At 31.7% G+C, this 6,302-nt stretch overlaps 1 pseudogene; it reads left to right on the forward strand.

Annotated features, from left to right (window-relative positions):
• On the forward strand, positions 1-1,331 carry LOC109129515 (annotated as a pseudogene).

Raw genomic sequence — 6,302 nt, forward strand, 5'->3', positions numbered from 1 at the left:
ATAAGAAGTCTAAGCCCATTTTCTAATGTATAAGAATAAACGGTTGCCCTAGATTTCGATTATTTTTCCTGTCAACACACTTACACACACATACGTTTTCGTCTCGTTCATTATTCCATCAATGTCAATTTGGTCTCCGGAGACTACGACGAAGAAGAAGAAGCCGTCGCCGACGCCACAATCGATCACAAATCAATCACTTCCCGATGAATTGATATTGAGCTGCCTTGCACGTGTCCCAAGATTGTACTATCCAATCCTCTCCCTTGTCTCCAAGAGCTTTCGATCGCTCCTAGTTTCGCAGGAGCTTTACAAAGTCCGGTCACTCTTGGGCCAAACAGAGAGTTGTCTCTATGTGTGTTTACAGTTCTATCCATCTAAGAACCCTAGCTGGTTCACGCTTTGTCGGAAACCTGACCAAACCCTAACCGATGACACTAATAAGTTAAAGAAGTCATTATCAAAAAAAAAAGAAAAAAAGAAAAGAAAAAGAAGTCAAGAGGGTATGTTTTGGTTTCAGTTCCAATCCTCCATTCTCCTCCTGCGCATTCTCTGAGTCTAGTGGCCGTTGGTTCTAATATTTACGACATTGGCGGCTCCATCTACCCAAAGATCTCTTCTAGTGTCTGGACTTTGGATTGCTGGTCTCACACGTGGCGCCACGCTCCAAGCTTGCGGGTGGAGCCACTGTCATTTTCTGCTAGCGTCCTTGATCAAAAGATATACTTAGCAGGACGCTACAGAGATGGTGATTCTAAGTACTTGAAGAGATCGTTTCAAGTGTTCGACATATTAACACAAACTTGGGATCCTGTCAGCCCATTCCTTGCAGAAAAATAGACGGCAAAGTTTACTCCCAAAGTGCATGTATTGATGGAAAAATCCACGTGGTGACTGACAAAGAGGTGGTTACTTACAATTCCAAAGACGGTAGATGGCACTGGCCTTGGCGAGGGGTGAGTGAATTAAGTTATTCAGGTCCTTATTGCGAGATAGAGAACGTTTTGTATGCTGTTTCTAGCGGTGGGTTAAGATGGTTAGACACCAAAGTAGGTTTGTGGAGAAATTTAAATGGTTTGGTAGGACTACCTAAGTTTGCATTTGCTGCTTTAGTTAGATTGGCTGATTATGGTGGAAAGATGATCGTTTTGTGGGACAAGAATTTGCCTTGCGTGCTGTTTGGTGAATCTCAAAAGATGATTTGGTGTGCAGAAATTAAGCTTATAAAGCGCAAAAATAATGAAATTTGGGGGAAGGTTCTTGCTTACAGTGGTGTGATCATGTGCTTATGTGCAGAAATTATAAGTTTGCATTTGCAGAAATTAAGATGATGTGGTGTGATCATGTGCTTACAGTCCCTATAACATATAAGTTCGTGAAGGTTCTTGCTGCTACTGTTTGATGATTACTGGTCACAAGGCTTGAACGTTATTATTTTTGGTAATATTATTTTTTATTTGGAATGCCTACACTTTTTTTTGGTGTATGCAAACTATGATGAATGATTTATCTTTTATTTCACTTATCGTTTGATGTCACTTGTTGAATAGACTGAGTTTTCTTAATTGCATTCCTAGAGGCAACACATTTTGAAGAAAGAACGAAAAGAGCCGTACGTCCGACAAAAATAATGAGATTTAAAACCGAAGACTCGTCTCTTGCATTGCAACTAATGAAACTTCTTTCAACTGATTGTATTACCTGTATACGAAATCACAACTAATGATAGAGTCCAATTCAGCCGTCTTTTGAACTAAGGAGTATTTCTAGCACATATAAGCTTCCATCCGACCTCGGGTGTGGAGTGTGATTGTGTGAATGTTTATGTAAATGATGATTTTATTGAGTTGAGAAGAAGACATATAACTACACCTACAAACCTTGTCTAGCACTACAATGAGTAATTAATTAGATTCTATAGCGTCTTATTTCTAAGTGATCAAAATATCATTTTTGCTAAAAAAAAGGACTTAAATAACCAACTATTTGAGACAACAATAAATAACTATATAGACGCCAACAAAAATGTGCTAATAAATATGATGTCGTTTCTGTATAACATGACAAAATAGTTGTTGATAGTATTCAATATCTAACATGATCTTTTTTTTTTTTTTTTCACTTCTAACCACAATAAACATACATACACACACATCATTAAGGAACAGCTAACATGTAAAAACAAATTATTTGCTAAAGAAATTATATTTTTGTTGCCACTTAATTTACTGTATTAGAAAGTGATGTTTGACCCCAATCTAATGGTGAAAATGTAATATGTCCAATTCCCAAATAATACATGCATGTTATTGTATATATGGGCTCTGGACTACTCAAGGGATATGTTAATTTGAGATCTTCTTGAAAAGTAGTTGACGTGGCCAATGTTATTATACAGTTTACATAAATTCAGTAAGTTTTATTTGATTGATAGATCAAAAGTCAAAACAATTAATATACTGGTTTGTTATAATGCGGTCAATATATCATCACAAATGTTCAAACTCATATAATACGTACATGCTATTCTTGACTGATCATATCAGAAATTTCTACCTAACCATAATTATTAATATGTTGGAGGATATGTGTGTCATGTTATAAGATTCATCATCATTAGCTCCTGAGATGACAAACTTTGAGCTCATTTTCTTTCTCTTTTACTTTGACAATGTGGGTTTTCACAGTTTTCAACAGTTAAAACTAAAATATCTTCTAATTAGCAAATTTAAATGAGGAAAAAAAACAGAGATATAATTTGCACAATCTCTATAGTCAGCTATAAGAATTTAACTCTTTAAGAAAATATTCCTTAAGCATATATATGTGCCTAAGACTATAGGTATTGGAATATAATTTGTATGTTTAAAATGAAAATACATATGTAGGTTCCTTGAGCGGTTCAATAAAAATCTAAGAACTATAAATTACAATAGATTAAAATGAATTATAAAAAAGAAAAGTAGGTATCAAAGATAATTTTTGGAAACTGAAAGTCCAATAAATTGCATATACATAACTCTTATAATATTATCATTCTTATATTCACAAATACATATATATATATATATATATATATATGATTGTATTTGTGAAACTCAGCCCTGAGGGGTCTCTCTTTCTGATTTAGTAGTGTTACAAACTGATGATTTTATAAAAGCAGATCTAAAACATTTCTAAAGCTACTTTGCAACTTTTTCCCATGAAAAAAAAAAAATCGAATATTTGCTTTACTTATTCCTTAAAATTATCAAACCGAAAAACCAAAGGTATGATTATTATTTTATTAAAACGATATTGATCATAGTGGTACACATATATATAGGTGTGGGATGAGAGATTTCCCCTACAAAAATATCTGCTCATCTTTTATTTGAGAAACTCAAAATATATTTTCATCATCCAAAGGATTTGATGGAGAAAAAGAAACTCGGTGTTTTAGCCCAAGTAACATTTCTTAAAACATAGTTGAACTTTTAGCACAAAATATTCTTACTGATATTATTATCTTCTAAAATGATGGAAGTTTATTTATTCTTAATATTTTTTTACCTATAGTTTTGTAGATAGCAAATTCAAGTGAAAATGACATGAACAAAAATAGACAGTTAATTTTAACATTGTTGGTGTGATATACTTTGGCGTCAAATTTTAAGTGAGAAAAAATAAAATATATGAGAAATAGATTGACACATTGTTGATATTTACTAGATTATATTTTTGACCTTAAAAATATATTTTATATTGAAAAATCAGCGGTAAATAATAATCTAAATATATGAGGTGAAATAACTCTTTTAGTTTTCTAAACACGTCCCAAAAAGTGTTCATGTTTTCATTTAAATAAAATAGTTTTTAAATTTTTTATACTTTTACATGTTAATGATTTTTCGCTTTAATTTTTCTTCTTCTTAGACTATTGCTACCGGAATGGGATATTACACTTTCTCTTTTTGGTTTGAAGGGAACAATATGTTACGATTTGGAGTTCATATACGAAGCAGGCTTAAGGGCTTGGTTTTGCATCAAGACTTCTGCAGTAGATTCATGTAATATAAACTTCTAAATACTTTCAGCAACTTTTGTATCTCCTGTAACAAATTTTTATTTTTCTTGAATTAACTTAACATCATATTGAAAAAAAAAGAGTAGTGTTCATAATATTGCATATATATATTGGGTACTAGTTTACGATATATGTAGGGTTTATTGAAACCAAGAATCTTTTATTTACGATATACATGCAATTTTCTAAAAGCTTTTGAAAAACCTATTTTGCGAAATTTTAGAATGTTTGGGATAATTTATAATATTGAAAAATATATACAATATTGGAAATAATTTATGTCATGAAAAAGTAATGTTTGAACTACAATTGTTATAACACATATAAGTTTTATGTCAATTGTATACTAAATTTATAAAAGAAGAATGAAAATACTAAATCTTCAAGAAAAATTTGTGGATGTGTTATTTCAACAGATTCAGAAAAAAGCTTTAAAAATGTTATTTAGCAAATTATTTCTGTAACATTTTTGTATGGTGAAATGAAACGTGGACATCTATGGGGTGAGAAGTGGTCAGCGAGTCAAAGGAAATGCAACGAGAGAGTAGGTATTAATAAAATAGAAGTCTATAAGTTTTGTAGGCTCAGTTTGTGTCTGTCTCTTCTAAGTCCTAGCCCTAACTCCCTACCTATATTTCTCTCCGCCAATCACATCTCCTTCTTCTTTTTCTTCCATACATGAAGCATAAAGAAACTATAGTCTATAGATAGATTTAGAATTTTCGAATACAGAAATCTGAAGAAATAAATTAACAAAGATGTCGACTGTTTTTTCAGCCGATCACGAATCGTCGATATACAAATATATTTTTTTTGTCAAACAACAAGAAAACGATATACATATATATAGGAAAAGCTTGCTAGAAAAAATTAATTACTTAATAAGACAATGAACTTCTTTAGAGAAAAAAGGTAACAAATATAACCAGGCATGCTTTGCAATTGCGTATGTTCTTGTTTAGACTTCTTCCTCTAGTGACAACTTATTTTGAAGATCCATACTGAGTATTTTAATGCACCATTTATAACCTAACCCTCTTTTTTTTTTTTGGGGCACTAACATTATAACCTAACTCTCTATTTCAATATAGCAGCTACAAATCCATCCCATATATAAAGTTTTAAATTAAGGGTGTTCACTAGTTAATGATATTTAAACTCGTTTGTATTAGCAGGGTTTTCATTTTTTAATTTTTTTTTTAATTTTTATATGTTGTCTTTGCTCTCTCTCATCTTCGTATAGCGGAAAACAAAGGAGGATTGTAATTCTTAATTTTGGTGATAATAAAATCCATGACCGAAACATCATATAAGTTATAGGAGTGTATGTATTTTTTATTTTCTAATTGATATCATTTTCTTAGATCGAAATTGGAATCTAAGTCCTAACGAAAATTATATTCAAGAATCACTTGCAGTGTTACGTCCGAAGTAACTCATATGCATATTCATTGACCAAATTAAAAGAACTATTCAGAAGAAAATCGATCTCTCTCTAATACAAATTGGTTTATACCAAATTAATTATTGTAACACATACTAAGATGAAATATAATTATTTCTATCGTGGAATTATACATGTCTTCTTCCTTTTAAATTCAATAGGAGATGAATTTTTTATAGTCCTATTAAACACAGAATGTATCCAAATATCTCAGAAATGAGATAACATAAAAATAAAATAAAAAATACTAATAATAGTATTCTCCATCTTTATATATAACATGAAGATGCCAAAATTGTGAAGATGCCAATATTATCTTCCAATAAAGCAGAACCGAGAAAATGAAGGAGATGGGGTTGCTATCAAACAACAAAGCAACGCCCACGTGAAGGGATAAACAAATAGGCCTAGACTTGGTCCCTTTCGATTTCTCTTCCCACTTTTCTTCTCTTAGCTTTCACCACTTTTTTTTCATTACCCTTAATCACTACAACTCCCACAACCTCCAGCTTAACCTTTATCCCATCTACACCACACTTACTAATCCCCTTTTTTCAATTAAAGCACTTTTTATTACTTAATGCATCAGCAAGTTAGCAACTACCCAGTATAAGAAGAATACATAATTAATTGTTCGCATGAACCTTGTAGACTAACTTGAACTCCGTATAATGAGTTTTCAATACTATAAGTTCACTTAGCTTTGATGCAAATGTTGGCCACTTCTCCGGTCTCAATCATACAATCTAACTTTTGAGTCTGTAATGAAGTATAAGAAAAATTTATCATGCC

Source organism: Camelina sativa, chromosome 16 (genome assembly GCF_000633955.1).
Source record: "Camelina sativa cultivar DH55 chromosome 16, Cs, whole genome shotgun sequence".
In the NCBI taxonomy this organism is placed as follows: Eukaryota; Viridiplantae; Streptophyta; class Magnoliopsida; order Brassicales; family Brassicaceae; genus Camelina; species Camelina sativa.